Source organism: Schistocerca gregaria, chromosome 1 (genome assembly GCF_023897955.1).
Source record: "Schistocerca gregaria isolate iqSchGreg1 chromosome 1, iqSchGreg1.2, whole genome shotgun sequence".
Classification (NCBI taxonomy): domain Eukaryota; kingdom Metazoa; phylum Arthropoda; class Insecta; order Orthoptera; family Acrididae; genus Schistocerca; species Schistocerca gregaria.
Genome location: NC_064920.1, coordinates 474,591,962 through 474,609,999, shown reverse-complemented (window position 1 = coordinate 474,609,999; position 18,038 = coordinate 474,591,962). Strand labels below are relative to the sequence as shown.

Sequence of the window (18,038 nt, the reverse complement as noted above, 5' to 3'; positions counted from 1 at the left end):
GCCGGGTAGAACTAGTTTTCTATATAAGCACAAACGTAAATGTTCGTTTCTTCAAAATCTCAAACCTACGAAAGCTGTTCTTGTATTGCTTCGTAATTTTGGCACAACATAGCACTCGAATACTCAAGTGTGTCATATAGGTAATGGGACGCCACGTGGTATATATGTAACATATACGGTACGTTATAAAAGAGAAAACGATATGAAAATGTTCTAAATCGTTAATTTTCGAAAGTTCTTGACGATTGCTTTGAAATAAGTTTAACACAACGTTATACACACATCAAAAGAAGCTTTGCATCACATGGGTTCCGAGAGTTCAGGAACCTGTACAGAAAATTGGAATAGAGATTAACATAAACGTCAATTCCGCCCTTTTTATTGCCCATGAAAATAAACACTTTGGATGTTGTACCACCATACAGCGAAACCTGCAGAGGTGGTGGTCCGGACTGCTGGATACACCGGTACCTCTAATGCTCAGTAGCACGTCCTCTTGCATTGAAGCATGCCTGTATTCCTCGTGGCGTACTATCCCCAAGTTCATCAAGGCGCTGTTGGTCCAGATTGTCCGAACTCCTCAACGATGATTAGTCGTAGATCCCTCAGAGTGGTTGGTGGGTCACGTCGTCCATAAACAGCCCTTTTCAATCTATCCGAGGCATGTGCGATACGGTTCATGTCTGGAGAACATGCTGGCCACTCTAGTCGAGCGATGACGTTGTCCTGAAGGAAGTCATTTACATGATGTGCACGATGGGGGCGCGAATAGTTTTCCATGAAGACGAGTGCCTCACCAATATGCTGCCGATATGGTGGCACTATCGGTTGGAGGATGGCATTCACGTATCGTACAGCCGTTACGGCGCGTTCCATGATCACCAGTTGCGTACGTCGGCCCCACATAATACCGCCCCCCCCCCCCCCGCCCCCAAAAACAGCAGGGAACCACCACCTTGCTGCACAGTGTGTTTAAGGCACTCAATCGGTCCGGGTGGCCTTTTAACACGTCTACGACGATTGTCTGGTTGAAGGCATATGCCACAATCATCGGTGAAGAGAACGTGATGCCAATCCAGAGCGGTTCATTCGATGTGTTGTTGGGCCCATCTGTACAGCACTGGATAGTGTCACGGTTGCAAACATGGACCTCGCCGTGGACGTCGGGCGGAAGCTGCGCGTCATGCAGCCTACTGCGCACAGTATGAGTCGTAGCACGACGCCCTGTGGCTGCACGAAAAGCGATATTCAAAATGGTGGCGTTGCTGTCAGGGTTCCTCCGAGCCATAATCTGTAGCTAGCGGTCATCCACTACAGTTGTAGCCCTTGGGAGGCATGGGAGGCATGTCATCGACAGTTCCTGTCTCTCTGTATCCCTCCATATCCGAACAATACCACTTTGATTCAGTCCGAGATTCACTTCTTAAGAGCCCTTCCTGGCCCAAAGTGACAATGCGGACGCGATCGAACCACAGTAGAGACCGTCTAGGCATGGTTGAACTACAGACAATACGAGCCGTGCGCCTCCTTCCTGGTGGAATGACTGTAGGTGATCGGCTGTCGGACTCCCTCCGTCTGATAGGAGCTGCTCATGCATGGTTGTTTACATCTTTGGGCGAGTTTAGTGACATCTTTGAACAGTCAAAGGGACTGTGTTTGTGATACAGTATTCATATTCAACGTCTGTCATCGGTAGTTCGGGAACCGGGGTGATGTATTTTTTTTTTTATGTGTGTATATTATCAAAAATCTCAAAATGTACCTGAACCGTGAATTTTAACTTTCAAAATCTTTTCTTACAGAATTTACTTTATTTACTATCGATTCATCAAAACATTAACACATTTATTCACACTAGATGAGCGTGTAAGTAGTTGCCAGGAAGTAACTGATGGAAAATGAAATTACCTTTAACAAATGTGAATTTTATTCCTAAAACCTTTTTCAAAACAAGTATAAAATTATAAGCAGATAAACACCCTCGAAATATCAAGTTATAATTTTATTTAGAGGCAGAAAGAATAATATTAACAGTAGGAGCCTTCGGGCTGAGAAGCTTGCCTGCTCCCTTTCAACACGGCCGTAGTCATGACCGCTCACAACAGGCTCTGAAAGAGTACACTGGTGCAAATCTGCAACACACCAGATTACTTTAAACTAAAAAATGTTTAACAACTCATACAAACACGTAACCTATGCACCCCGTAAGAGGGATGGAAATGGTACAACACTCAAATTATTTGCCACCGAAAGTGCAATTTTTTTAAGGACTTTTACGGTCGAATCCGACAAACATGACAGAGGCAGCTATTAACGTACGGCAGACCGAGGGACAGACAGATAGACACCAACTGCCTAACAAATGCGGACGAGAGACAGACCCACACTAACTTGGCTGGCCGACTGACCAGACTCGCCCAGACTGACAGACTGCCCTGACTGGCCAGCTACCTCCGACTGACTGACTCCCTGACGAGCTCATAGCGCCCCTTAAATGCACCTGAACAGGCAACCTTTCCCCGTTCACACCAGAGGGAGACACCAAAGCTGCGATTGCCACAGCGGTGCCACCGCCAGAAACGGAAGGCGACTGTTTTACACTACGCGCTGCGGCGCGCTCTTCAAAACAGCAACTTTTACTACGGCTCAGTACCTTTCCGATTTACTTTCAAATAAACGTTTAGACAGATGTAGACTACAATTTGTAATATATATAGTGTTTTGCCCTTAAAGAGCGCAGTTGGACTAAACTGCATGGCCAATTCCTTTTGTTGCCTTTTGTTGCCAAAACTTCCCTCATTCGCTCGCTTATATATATAAAGCATGCAATAGCGAAACGTCATTAAAATACCAAAAATGTTGTATCTCTGGTTTATGGGTTGATGATTAGAGTACGATTACACAATCTGAACTTACAAAACAATAAACAAGTCTCCAAGTCAGAGAAAAGGAAGAAGGGGAGATGAACAGGGACTGGGAGGAAATGGGCATAGAAAACGATAAGGAGAAGATGTTCTGGGAGAGTGGGCAGGAGGAAATGGAGATTGAGGGGGAGGAGAAGATAGACAGAGGAAGAGGAGTAAGTGATGGGTGGGGGAAGAGAGGAAGGCAGGAGGAGATGAAGAGAGAGAGAGGCAGGAGAAGATAGTCAGAGAAGAGAGGAGGAGGTTATCAACAGAGAGAGGAGGAAGGAGAATGAGATGGACAACGAAAAGGAAATGGAAAGGTGGACAGATACAGGGGGAAATGGACATTCGGGCTTATATCCATTTGTAGTAAATAATAGAAACGTGCGCTTTCTTTCTTTTGCATTTAAGCGGAATGAGCCACAGCAAAGCATGCCGGAGTACTTCTAACGAGTAGTGATAAGTTTGCCCAGTCATATTATTGCAACTCCTGCTAGCCTGCCTTGCATTCAAAAAAGCACTACTCGTGATTCAGCTCGTCGACACAGAAATCTGCTCTTTGGCCACCGAGCCATTTCAGAGTCACTACGTGACCGGCCTCATTATCGGTAAAACTGTTTTTCCCCACATGTTCCTTCAGTTTGCCGAAAAGTAAGAGATCACATTGTACAAGATCTGAGCTTCACAATCAGTATCACTCACGTCGGTGCAGGATTGGTCAGTTGTTGGCACCATTTCATTACGGCTCGACACAACATTGCATTTGGTTCATATACCGCCAAAATTTGACCCTGAATTGGTGTGCTATTTAGATGTTGTGCTCACAAGACCCGTTCTGTCCCGAATGCTTCAACATCGGAGCACGTTAGAAGTTGCTGTACCATTTTACTCTCACATTGCGACGGACCCGTTTCGTACAGTAGCAGAATTGTATCAGCAGGAAGCCTGGAACGTGTATTCTCGTCTGACAATACGGCATTCTAGTTACGCATAGTCTTATTGTGCACGACACTTGTATCTTAATTTCAGAATTATCCGTACTTAGGGATAAGTACCAGTACTATCTATTCTCTTGGCTACATGCCTTCATCACGTCCATCTTTCTTCCTTTATTGTCACAATTTAGGTTACCACTCCAGTTTTCATGCTGTTCACTTTGCGTGGTGTCTTGTCCCTACAGTTGATTTGCAGCGTGCAATCATCGTTCTGTGCCTATGTTGATGACGATGATGATGTCTGATTTGTGGGGCGCTGAACTGCGCTGTCATCAGCGCCTGTACACATTCCCATTCTGTAGACAGTCCAATCTAGCCACTTTCATGAATGGTGAGAACAACACAAACACCCAATCCCCTGGCAGAGAAAATCCTCAACCGGGCCGTGAATCGAACCCGAGACGTGATCTAGAAGTAGCAACGCTAGCCACTAGACTACGAGTTGTGGACTGTGCTATGTTCTTGAACTATTATCGCATTAGAAGTCCATGACCCGTTACAGTAAGATAAAACAAGTAAACTTCTAGTTCACACACAATGGAATCTGCGTTTAATTTTTTTTCAGACGTCTTTTAAACCTACTTTATGAAGGTCATCTGTTAGCTGTTAACGTTTATGTGCTCTAGAAGCGAAAACTGCACCCTCACGCGAAAAACTATGGTGATTCAGATATGTACTATTGACATGTATTCCTTCTTCACTTTCCGATTTTAAAAATTCGAGAACACACAATAAAGCCGGTGAGAATCTTTTTGTGATAAGGTTCTTACTTGCCTTACTCGTAATTCCTCTCCGTGTTTTCACTCTCTTCATTTTCTTAGTTTTTCACTACACTGACTAGTGAAAGCTGTAGTATTGATGGAACAATTATTCATTAAGTGTTATACGATGAACTGAGTACAAAGGTTTCTCTAAATAAATAAATTCCTATAAAACTGCTTACCCAAAGTAACTGTTCCGTTCTGAAACGTGGTTCACGACTTGCAAATGGGTTATTGATATGAATCCACTATTTGTGGAAGTATATGTCGAAACAAATACACTGCCTCATGTAAAGTATCCGGTCACCCTAAAAATGCGGAATTTACCAGTAGATGTCACCATAGGCTGACCCGCCAGTATAGAATAAGGCTAGGAGTGTTTTATTGTCAGTAGACAAGAAGTAACAGCAGAATGGGGCGGTCAGGAAAGCTCAGTAACTTCATATGAGGATCAGTCACTGATGTCACCTGAGTGTCAAATCTATTAGGAACATTACAACCCTTGTAAAGCTACCCCCTCGACTGTTGGTGATGTGACTGTAAGGAGGAGACGCTGAAGAACATCAGAGCTAAACCATGAGTAGACCGATCTCATGACTAAAAGACAGGAACCACCGTGCTTTAGGGAGGATCGGTGTACAAGTGTCATAGAATCAGAGGAACGAATCACTTGTGATTTACAAAGGGCTAACAGCAGTCCGTCTAGCTTAGCGGGTTAATATCAGTGGGGGTACAATGGTCGGGCAGCTCCTCATAACCCACATATTTCTGCAGTCAGTGCTAAGTGACGCTTGAAGCGGTGTAAATAGCGACGCCACTGGATGACTGAAAACGTTTCATCTGGAGTGATGAATCACTTACAACATGCTGCAAACCGATGGAAAGGTTCGGATTTGGTGCATGCCGGGAGAACATTACCTGCCACCGTGTGTAGTGCCAACAGTGAAGTACAGAGAAGGTGGTGTTACGGTATGGGGGTGTTGTTCGCGGTCACAGTATGGTCCCCTTATTGCTCTTAAGAAACTGCGAAATGCGTAACGATATAAACTCTTTACCTGACTGTATACTGCGTACTGAAGACGAACTTCATTGTAACCGTCACAAGTAGACTCCAAGCCGTTACAAAAGCGAAGGGTGGAAATATCTGAATTAATGTTCACTTATAGATATTCAGATATTACAGATAGATGATGATTTTCGTTTCAAACTATACGAAAGTAAAATTTCCGAGATTTCTGCTACACTATGTGATCAAAAGTATCCGGACATCTGGCTGAAAATGACTTACAAGTGCGTGACGCCCTCCATCGGTAATGCTGCAATTCAGTATGGTGTTGACCCACCCTTAGCCTTAATGGCGGCTTCCACTCTAGCAGGCATACGTTCAGTCAGGCGCTGGAAGGTTTCTTGGGAATGGCAACCCATTCTTCACGGAGTGCCGCACTGGGAGAGATGTCGATGCCTGTCGGTGAGGCCTGGCACGACGTCGGTGTTCCAAAACACCCCAAAGGTGTTCTATAGGACTCAGGTCTGGACTCTGTGCAGGCCAGTCCATTACTGGGATGTTATTATCGTGTAACTACTCTGCCACAGGAAGTGCATTATAAACAGGTGCTCGATAGTGTTGAAAGATGCAATCGCCATTCCCGAATATCTCTTCAACAGTGGGAAGAAAGACTGTGCTTAATGCATCAGTGTAGGCCTGTGCTGTGATTGTGCCACACGAACAACAAGGGGTGGAAGCCTCCTCCATGAAAAACATGACCACACCATAACACCATCGCCTCCGAATTTTACTGTTGGCACCATACACGATGGCAGATGACTTTCACCGGGTATTTGCTATACCCACACCCTGCCGTCGGGTCGCCACATTGTGTACCTTGATTCGTTTCCCCACACAACGTTTTTCCACTTTTCAATCGTCCAATGTATACGCTCCTTACACCAAGCGATGCGTCGTTTGGCATTTATCGCCATGATGTGTGGCTTTTGAGCAGCAGCTCGACCATGAAATCCAAGTTTTCTCACCTCCCGCCTAATTGTCATAGTACTTGCAGTGGATCCTGATGCAGTTTGGAATTACTGTGTGATGGTCTAGATAGATGTCTGCCTATTACGCATTACGACCCTCTTCAACTGTCGTCGGTCTCTGTCAGTCAACAGACGAGGTCGGTGTGTACGCTTTTGTCCTGTACGTGTCCCTTAACGCTTTCACTTCACTACCACATCGGAAACAGTGGACCTAGGGATGTTTAGGAGTGTGGAAACCTCGCGTACAGATGGATGACACAACTGACACCCAATCACCTGAACACGTTCGAAGTCCATGAGTTCTGCGGAGCGCCCCATTCTGCTCTCTCACGATGTCTAACGACTACTGAGGTCGCCGATATGGAATAGCTGGCACTAAGTGGCAGCACAATGCACATAATATGAAATACGTATGTTTTGGTGGTGTCGGGAAACTTTTGATCACATAAGTTGTCAAACCCAAAGATTCTCCCTGAAAGAATATTTTTTAATTTTTATTTTTCGTCCTAACATTGTATTTAAGTTCTTTATTATGACATAGTAGTGAATTTTTCTGTCATGCATCATTTTTCGTAAGTCTTTGTAGAGGTCTTCTACATCTTCAGCGGAGTGTGAGGACTTGGCCCACAGATGAAAATGTTTACCATGGAATATTAGTTTTTTGAACTAACTATGAAATTACCATGTATCGATCCTTTATTTAATGTTAATAAAGATGTTCACGTTCAGCCATCCTGAACACTACTCACCAATACGTTACGACGGTACCGGTACTGGGCACTGCGGTCTGTAGCTTGAATAATTAGGCTCGAGCCCCCACGTGCTATGGCACGAATATACATATACACACACACACACACACACACATATATATATATATATATATATATATATATATATATATATATATATATATTACACTCAGCTTTATAGAGTGTCCCATAGATGTTTCTGGTCTCAATGTTTGGCTGCGTTTTTTCGTCATAGGGTGCCAGGCCACACCTGTGGTAAACTACATTTTTAAGCTGAAATAAATCATAAGAAATCAATGCACCTATGTGTTGTGGTGAAACTTAAAATATTGAGTCACTCATGTTGATTTATAATTTCAATAAGTAGTTTATAATATTTCGTCTCTTTAATAAATTTATTTATTACCAAAAACACAGTTTCTCTCTGGCGAATCTCATATTCCGACTTCTCATTAAAAAATGGTACATATTCAGCTAAACTGGCTGTGATTCCTCGATGCAGCTCTACTAGCCTCATCCATAGACCCTTTGATTGTATTAATCGGCCAAGGCATTGCCGAAATATTAGCTTTTGAACTTTTATATGTTTACAATTTTTGAGAGAACAATAACTTTTAAACTAATATGTATTTTTGCGTAGCGTCTAGATAATTTAGCTTTACATATTTTTCTGTCCGTGAGTTCCAACTCGCACCTCCATGTCACTCTTAGTTTTGTTTTCATAAAACTTTTCTCTGGAATATAAATTCCTGCAAGCGCGAAAACACGGGCAAACGCGCCCTTGCCAAGCGCTAGGGTTTCTTCAAGGCCGCGGAAACGATAGCTGTTCACCACGGCCCCGTACCAGCTGCCAGCAACGTGCTCTGCTGCAGGAAACTCCCGCTGTAATCTCCCGCCACAGCTTATACGCTCATAACGTCAAGCTGACGTTAATTCAATAGTCGGCCTCACTACCAATGATTCATTCCTTCAGACAGTGGTGATTCTCTAAACTCAAATCATCAGATCATTCTGATTGGTCATTTCTCGATGATCCAAACAGCTTTCGTTCATAGGACCGGCTAACTGCAGAGATATGACACCGAAGACTGACAACAGCCGGCCGCGGTGGCCGAGCGGTTCTAAGCGCTTCAGCCCGGTACCGCGCGCCTGCTACGGTCGCAGGTTCGAATCCTGCCTCGGGCATGGATGTGTGTGATATCCTTAGGTTAGTTAGGTTTAAGTAGTTTCTAAGTCTAGGGGACTGATGACCTCAGATGTTATCTCCCATAGTGCTTAGATCCATTTGAACCATTTTTGAACTGACAAAAATAAATATGATTGTCAGAAGACCGTTAATGATGGTAAGCAAGACCTATAAGATGGCTTGTATTTACTGCGCATATAAGATTATGGTGTACATTGGGACACAGCAACAATACAACATGCCTGTAAACGCTGAGAGAGGAAAAGTCTAACCACGCACTAGGCGACACTAATACAAATTAAATGAGAAGCTCTTTCATTTATCAACATTAAATCCAGACTCTGTACCTTCACTCATATTGATGTAAAAAGCTTATCCAAGTTTCCGTACCACCCTTATGAACCCGGAACACCAGGCTGAAACAAGCAACACTTACATGAAAACTATGGTTCCTTAAGTCTTCTGCCTGACGATAGGTCCTAACTCTATTGAGTTCCGTTCAGTACTTTACCTCGCTTTGTGAACACTGCATTGTCGCATGTTCGAATCCTGCCACGGACATGGATGTGTGTGTGTCCTTAGATTAGTGAGGTTTAAGTAGTTCTAAGTTGTAGGGGACTGATGACCTCAGATGTTAAGTCCTATAGTGCTCAGAGCCATTTGAACCATTTTTTGAATACTGTATGCCCTGCTGTCCCGCCTCTACAAGTAAAGCTACCAACGTCTTCTTTCCCGTTGCCTACGGATTGAATCTCCGTCCATTATCGCAGTTACACTTCTCATGGACAATCAGGCTGCCCACAATAACCTAATCATGTTTCCGTATCGCAACATACTTTGCCTTTTAATCTTTTTATTGATTTTCTCATAAATATCCATAAAATCGTTGTGCTATTGGTCACTTGGCTTCCTTCAGTCTGTGATAAGTCTGTGATAAATCCATCAAAAGCATGGATAGAAAAAAACATAAAACAAAAAAATGCAACACTTTGCAGCTAACGGCCTTCATCCGTTTAGTGTTCACAAATAGCTTCAGAGTTATCAGAGCCGCAACAGTTCAATAGCTACTCCACGTCTCACGTACTCTGCATAGCAAACAGTACTACGGCCAGGTCAACTTTGCTCTGTCCAAGAGCGTGATCTTCTGTGCGAACGCATACGTAAACCTGTCTTGCAGCTTAACCACGTCGCTACAGAATACACGCAGATCACTCTGTTCCCCTGGGGACCATTAACCAGGAAAGTGTTATTCGTCTTGCGGTCAAGACGCGGCCGCCATGCGTACCAGGTTTAAATACGGAAAGAAATTAAAGTTATTAGCTGCCATAGGCACTGATTTATATCAATGAGACAAGTTGAAAATCTGTGCCAGACTGGCATTCGAAACTAGGTCTCCTGCTTATGAGTCAGATGCGCTGACCACTGCGCTATTTGGACACCGTGCCCACTGCTGCTGCACGGACTACTCTAGCACGCCTCCCCTCACCTCCAGATTCTCAGTTTATACCACACACCACCGCTGTAGTGTCTCTGCTCATCACCCTAATTGCTCGCAGCATTTCATGGATTCCCGTAGGAGATCGAGTCTAGTGTGCATCTGCACTGAAGGGATCGCTGTCCTTAATTATGTATATATGGTGTCTGTTCTTTCGAAGGGGTACGAACCGGAAACAAAACGGCAATCTATGGAGTGGCACCGCAACACATCTCCTCCGAGCAAAAAGTCCAAAGCCGCTCCATCTACTGGTAAAAATCACGGCGAAGGTCTCCTGGGACTCTGTACTCTCGTGGTGCAACGATCAGCTCTGAACTGTATTGTATTAGCCTCAGGAAGTTGAAAAGACGACTTCAGCTTCATTATCGCTACAAAAATGTAAACGAACTTCTCCTCCTCCAGAACGTAGCGCAAGTCTGTGCACCCAAGAGGAACTCACAAAACATCATTGGACTATTTGCTCTCATGCACCCTACAGGCTGGATCTCGCAGGTTCCGACATCCATCCGTTTAGCCCAATTAAAGTGCGAAACAGTACCTGGTTGATGGGGGAGGTTATTGATGCAACAAGAGATTGGCTTCGACGTCGACCAGTAGAGTGGATCATGCGGGCAGACATTCACTCCCAACAAGGTAGCGTTAGGCCGTCGCACTGAACGTATATTATGTTGAAAAATAGAGTTTTATAGCCAAAAGAATGGTAAATAATATGGTGTATTGGAATCATGTACAAAACCAACCTGGTTTGAGAAAGAAATGTGTTGCATTATTTATCGAACGCCCCTCGTACATTGTAATAAAGTGAACCAATATTCTATATATCATACACTGAAACAAAAAAATCGCAACATCAAAAAGCAAGCCGGCCGGGGTGGCAGAGCGCTTCTAGGCGCTACAGTTTGGAACCACGCGACTGCTACGGTCGCAGGGTCGAATCCTGCCTCGGGCATGGATGTGTTGGATGTCCTTAGGTTAGTTAGCTCTAAGTAGTTCTACGTTCTAGGGGACTGATGACCTCAGACGTTAAGTCCCATAGTGCTCAGAGACATTCTGAACCAAACAGCAATTAATGTAGAGTAATGAAATTTCGAGAGTACGTTTGTCAACGTAGCATATTTAAGCGATTAGCATTGCAAGATCGCAGGTCAATGTAAGCGCGACGTAAGTCATTGCAAATGTGAAATGCTGGAAAATTAATAACCGATGTAACAACTAGAATGTTGAATGCAAGCACGCAGAAGAGATTTCATTGTGTTGTCCAGGTGCCGGGTGTCACTTTGTGGGCTGGAGTACCATGCCTGTTGCATTTGGTCGCTCAATACAGAACGGTTAATGCCGTTTAAGGGTGACACTGGAGCTGTCGTCCGATGATGTCTCATATGTGCTTGGCTGGAGACAGATCTGGTGATCGAGCAGGCGAAACTCTGTAGAGCATGTTGGGTTACAATAGCGGTATGTGGACGAGCGTTATCCTGTTGAAAAACACCTCCTGGAATGCTGTTCATGAATGGTTGCACAACAGATAGAGTCACAAGACTGACGCACAAATTCACAGACAGGGTGCGTGTGATAACCACTAGAGTGCTCTTGTTATCGTGCAAAATCCCACCCCAGACCATAACTGGAGGTGCATATCTGTTGTATCTAGCACGCAGACACACTGATTGCAGGCCCTCAGCTGGCCTGCTTCTAACCAACACACGACCATCATTGTCACCAAGGCAGAAGCAGCTTCCACCAGGAAGCACAACAGACCTCCATCCTGAGCTCCAATGGGCTCTCGCTTGACACCACTGATGTCGCAGATGGCGGTAGCATGGAGACAGTGGGACGCAGGCTGCAAGGCGTCTGGCTCGGAGCTGTGCCACCGATTTGTAACGGTTCGCTGTGCCACTGTGGCGCCAATTGCTGCCCAAATTGCTGCTGCAGGTGCGATGCACCTGAGTCAGACACTGAACCCGATGGTTTTCCCTCTAGATAACCCCACGCGGTCGTGCAGGGCACGGTCTTCTTGTGACCATACTTTCTCGTGACTGTCACTGCCAGCGATGACGTATAGTGGCTACATTCCTGCCAAGTCTTTCTGCTGTATCGTCGTAGAAACATGTGTTGATAATGGCGTCTTTGTCGCCATAGGGCATTCTTGACTAACATCATGTCACCACTGCCAATCTCAAAGGTAACCAAAGTTCACGTCTGTAGCAGCCTGTATTTAAAGGAAATCCGCGTAGTGCACTACTAGCGCCGCTGTTAAGTGACTGGCGCGAAATTGGAGTAGACATTATCTTTAAGATGCAGAAGTAGGTCTCGTTTATGTCTCACAGCTCCCTCTTGGTGTTGGAATTTCTTTTTCCGTCAGTCTAGTTCCGCTCAGTCTCCTCTCAGTGGAAACCAAAGACCCCTCCCCCCCCCTCGGTTGTGCTGACGAAGTGTATTTTCGTACAGCACAACAGTTGGCAATGTGCATATTTGGACAATCCAGTTTTTAAAGACAGGGCTTGTCAGAATTAGTGAGGAACGTAGTCTTAGAAATAGCACCTACAAGACAAGAACGAACTTAAAATGTAAATGTACGAGGGTCACTCCAAAAGAAATGGAGACTATTTTTTTAAAATCCGTCTTTTATTCTATATGTCTGAAAGTTTTACAGTGTGTAGATACATCCTTTAGGAACAATATTTTCGTTTCTCCACATAATTTCCATCCCTCTCAACTGCCTTATGGCATGTTGGAACCAGCGCCTGTATACCCACACGGTAAAATTCTGGACCAACCTGTTGGAGCCACTGTTTGGGAGCGTGTATAAGGGAGTCATCATCTTCAAACCTTGTTCCACGAAGAGAGTCTTGCAGTTTCCCAGAAAGATTATAGTCACATTGAGCCAGGCAGCACTGTGAGGTGGGTGTTTCATTGTTGTCCATTCGAGTCTTGTGATCGCTTCCATGGTTTTCTGACTTACATGTGGCCGTGCATTGTCGTGCAACAGCAAAACATCCTGCTTTTGCCGGTGTGGTCGAACACGACTCAGTGGAGCTTAAAGTTTCCTTCAGTGTCGTCACATATGCACCAGAATTTATGGTGGTTCCACTTGGCATGATGTCCACAAGCAAGGGTCCTTCGGAATCGAAAAACACCGTAGCCATAACTTTTCCAGCAGAAGGTATCATTTGAATTTTTTTTTTCTTGGGTGAATTTGCATAATGCCACTCCACTGATTGACTCTTCATCTCTGGTGAAAAAATGATGGAGCCATGTTTCATCACCTTTCACAATTCTTCCAAGAAATTCATCTCCACTATTCTCGTACTGTTCCAAAAGTTCGCTGCATACCGTTTTTCTTGTTTCTTTGTGAGCCACTGTCAACATCCTGAGAACCCACCTGGCACAAACCTATTTTAACTCCAATACTTTCAGTTTTCTGCAAACACTTCCTTCCCCTACCCCAACGTCTGTCAGCAGTCGCCAATTCTTTAACTCTCTGCACATTGCCTGGAGTGAGTGCAGTACGAGGCCTGCCGCTGCGAGGACAATCCTCACAATATTTCCGTGCCCGCTTTCATCACGTAACCTGCTTTCCCAGCGGCTAACTGTACTGCGATCGACAGCAGCATCCCCATAGACCCTTTTCAACCTCTTGTGGATGTTTCCTACTGTCTCGTATTCACAGCACAGGAATTCTATGACAGCACGTTGCTTCTGACGAACGTCAAGTGTAGCAGTCATCTTAAAGACACGCTGTGACGACGCCCCTCACGGGAACAGGTTGAAAAAAGTTTGAAAACAAGCGGGAAGGATGAATCTACACACTGTAAAACTTCCACACGTGCAGAATGAAAACTATATTTTTACAAAAATAGTGTGCATTTCTTTTGGAGTGACCCTGGTATAACTGTGGTGCGACGTTGTGCACTTTGTTACTGTGCTTCACCGTCGCAGTGTGGTAGGACGGATATATTTTTAACCCGTGATCACCCGAGGAATTTCCTGGAAGGCGTTTGCGTCCTAGCGGCGTCAACACGTGGCGCCGGGTCGCGGCTGCCCCGTCACAAATAAGCGCGCCGCGTTTGCGCAGCGTTACTGCCTGTCGGTCAGGCCGGCGCCAGCGGGCCCGCCCGCTGCCGGCTCCGCAGTATAACTAGGAGCGCGCCGTCTCGCCGGCACCGCGTACCACTCCGCCCGTGCGCAGCAGCCGCCGCCTCGCCACTTGCGCCGCTCCGGGAGATGCCTGCACGCAGCTAGCCGGCCCCGAGTCGGCTGCGTTTCTCCTGCCACTGAACAGGTCAGACAGAGGGCGAAGCCTGCGCTGTCGGTGCTCGGTATTCGCTGGAAGCTCGTCGAAAGTGGTCTTGTAAATAAATGATCTGATGCTTAAGTTGTCCCAGCGTTTTCCGACCCTCCAGAATGAGTTTTCACGTTGTGCTGCGCCAGTCCGAATCTTCCTGAGAGCCTAAGACAGTGAGCTGAACCCAGGCCGGTTTCAGGACTAAGCGACACAAGCGGCTACTTGGGGCGCTAAGATGAGAGGGCCGCCAGTGGTGCCTACTGCAGATATCTTCAGGGTGTTATTAACAATTCAAGGGAATAGAGGAGAGATGTCACATGATATGTCATTCGTGTAGAAATATCCTATCGAATCGAATGTGATCAGACAGGGGCTCGAAACTGGAACATATGCAATAGAAAAAAAAAATCAAGCTGCAAAAATAGCATACACCTTACCCACGCGTTTCGGTTTTTTGAGGCTCTTCAGAAGTCGTAAAGGAACTACAGTTCACCTATTAGTCTTAAGTAATCGAAATTTTGGTGTGCACCATCGGGATTTTGGTACGCACATTCTCCCGAACGTGCACACCAAAATTTCGACTACTTATGACTAAGGTGTTACCCTCATTTCCTTTACGACTTCCGAAGATGCCTCAAAAAGGCGAAACGCGTTAAAAAAGCTTATGCTATAAATACCTGACATTATCAACTGGAGAGCGATCACTTAATTGAGAATAAAGACAGCTTCCGATATAAAGTTTCTTGTTGCCCAAACCGCAAACATGCTCTCTGAACTACTAGTTTCAACAGGACTAAGCTGCCATCTTCATATCCACAGAGAACAGCTTATGAAATCGTACTATGCGATAGACCGCAAATTTGTATCCCTACCATCGTCATGGAGTCATAAGGAAAAGAGAGTTGGCGGTAACCAAGTCAGACACTTGCGGCACTTCTTCATGTGTCGTACTTGTACGACTCGGTTGGTTGGTTGGTTGGTTTTCGGGAAGGAGACCAGACTGCGAGGTATCGGTCTCATCGGATTAGGGAAGGACGGGGAAGGAAGTCGGCCGTGCCCTTTGAAAGGAACCATCCCGGCATTTCCCTGAAGCGATTTAGGGAAATCACGTATGACTCTGTCTTCCCATGAAGGCACAGCTATATTTTTTAATGTTCCGCTCTCTTGAGTCCGTTACTATGGTACAGAAACGAACGTATTGTTTATCACACAGTATGATTTCACAATCCGTAGGCTGTACATCTGAAAATGGCAGCTTAGTTTTGTCGAAACTAATAATACAGCGTAGATACTCCTGGTCAAGGCAATAAAATCTTCATATTAGAAACTTTCTTTACAAATGGTGTGCTATTTTTGTAAGCTAGGTTTGCCTCGGGCATGGATGTGTGTGATGTCCTTAGGTTAGTTAGGTTTAAGTAGTTCGAAGTTCTAGGGGACTGATGACCTCAGAAGTTAAGTCCCATAGTGCTCAGAGACATTTGAACCTTTTTGTAAGCTAGATTACTTTTCCCTACAGAAAATATATCACGGTTGCTGCACCCTGGCCTTAGAGTGGGAGAATTTATGGGAGCTTTGTCTTTCACTGCCAGGTGCTCTGCCTACTGAGCTATTGAAAAACGACTCAAGCAATACCCACAGTCACAGCTGTAATTGTCAGAACGAAGGTTCTGGAGTAAGTAAAACTGTTAGGGTAGCTCTGTATGTAGTGCACTTGAGTCCGAAAGGGAGGGGTCCCAAGTTCGAGTCCCCATAGAGCACATAGTTTCAATCTCCCAGATATTTTCATATCAACGCATATTGCGTTGCAGTGTTTCCATTCTGGCACAGCCACGTGTGCGCAATATCCTGTCTTCTAGCAGTGCTCATCCCGAAAGTTAGGCAGTAGAGCGTCTGTGAAGTGTGCAAGGTAGGAGAGAGGTAAAGGCGGAATTAAGGCTCTGAGGGTGGTTGGCGTTGAGTTGCGCTTGGTTAGCTCAGTCGGTAGAGCACTTCCCGGCGAAAACTAAAATTCCAGCACGTGGTTTTAATCAACCACGAAGTTTCCTTTCCAAGGTTGTCGTGTGGTCTTAAAATCTAAAATCTTAGCAGCTCTCCACGACTCTTTATCGTCTGCAGGCGTCTTCCCCTCTTCGTAATTTCTACAATTTACAGATATGAATTTGCTTACTTTAATCAAACTTCCCCTTTGCTGCTTTTACCCTTACACTTTCCTCTGTTGCTTAGTTAGTATTGCTTGACGCAAAATGGTAAGTCCCTTTGCTACTCACTTATCTCCACATTAATTGTCCAATAATCAGTATTCGTCTGTAACACAACATTTCAGTTGCTTCTATTCTCTTCTTGGACGAACTGTTTATCGCCACATATACAATCAGAAATCACTTCCTAAGCCTTAAACTTACTTTTGCAGGTAATAAATTTCTCTTCACCACGAATGGTTCTCTTGTTTTTTTTCAGTCTTCATTCTATATCCTCTCTACTTCGGCCACCGATAGTTATTTTGCTGCCCAAACAGCAAAACTTACCAAGTGCTTTTAATGGCTCATTTTCCCGTCGTATTCTGATTTACTCCGACTATATTCAGTTACCTTTGTCCTACTTCTTTCTCCTACTTGTTCTGTTTACAGGTCAAATAACACTGGGAACGCGATTCAATACAACTACACTCCGTACTCAACTGCTGATTCCCTTTGATGCTATTCGACACTTCTAACTGCAGTCTCGTTTCCGTAGAAGTTACAGGTAACTTTTCGCTCCCTTTATTTTATCCCTACTCTCTTCATTATCTCAAAGAGTGTATTCCGGTTAATACTGTCGTAAGTTTTCTCTAAATCGCAAAATGCTATGTGTATCTACTTCCTAAGTTTAGGTGTACGGTTAGTATTCCTTCGCTTGTTCTTCCATTTCTGCAGAACCAAAACTGATCTACCCTGAGGTACGCGTCCACCATTTTCCGATTTATATGTAGATAGTTCGAATCACTATTTTGCACCCATGACTTATTCAACTTATGGCATGGTAATATTCACATTTGTCAGCACTTGTGTAATTTGGAGTTGGAATTACAACATTCGTCTTGAAGTTTGAATGTTTTTCCCCTAACTTATATATCCCACGGATGTCAATAGTTCTGTCAGAATGTCGTCTACCCCAAGGGCCTTGTTTCGACCAAGTCTTTCAGCGCTCTGTCAAGTTCATCTAGCCGTATCGTACCTCAATATCATATTCACCTATTTCCTCTTCCTCTAGTAGATATTGTCTTCAAGTTTGATTCCTTTGTATACTTTTCCCGAGTGCTCCCAACTATTTGATGCAAATTTTTGAGAAGGATTTTTCATGCCCTAGGGGTTGAGCCTTGGACTCATTGGCAGGACAGCTGAACATTTTCCCGCATATACGTGTGTAACACAAGGCGTGCCTAAACCGACTACCATTTAAATAAAGACAGGTAGATAATTTCTGAGAAAATTTCGCTTGGAGAACAGCGGTTTCTTAGTACTTTAAAATGAACGTAAACAGCCTCGACCACAAGAAACGTTTAATTTTGTGGTTATCGCTTTCGGTCAGTTTTTGACCATCCTCAGACCTCATACCATGATGGTAGGCGGTGGCGGTGATCGGAGCAGG

General features: G+C 44.7%; 1 protein-coding gene across 2 annotated transcripts in view; it reads left to right on the top strand.

The window, feature by feature from the left end:
- The window catches only part of LOC126353355 (facilitated trehalose transporter Tret1-like), a 308,377-nt gene that overhangs the window by 243,981 nt on the left and 46,358 nt on the right, over positions 1-18,038 (top strand). Inside the window, exon 1 of one of the 2 annotated variants that reach the window (XM_050002758.1) lies at positions 14,292-14,408. The exons of the other annotated variant lie outside the window; for it this stretch is intronic. The gene's annotated coding sequence lies outside the window, so the exon portion shown is untranslated. Of the gene's footprint in view, positions 1-14,291; positions 14,409-18,038 lie in introns of those variants that run through there. 2 annotated transcript variants of the gene reach the window in all.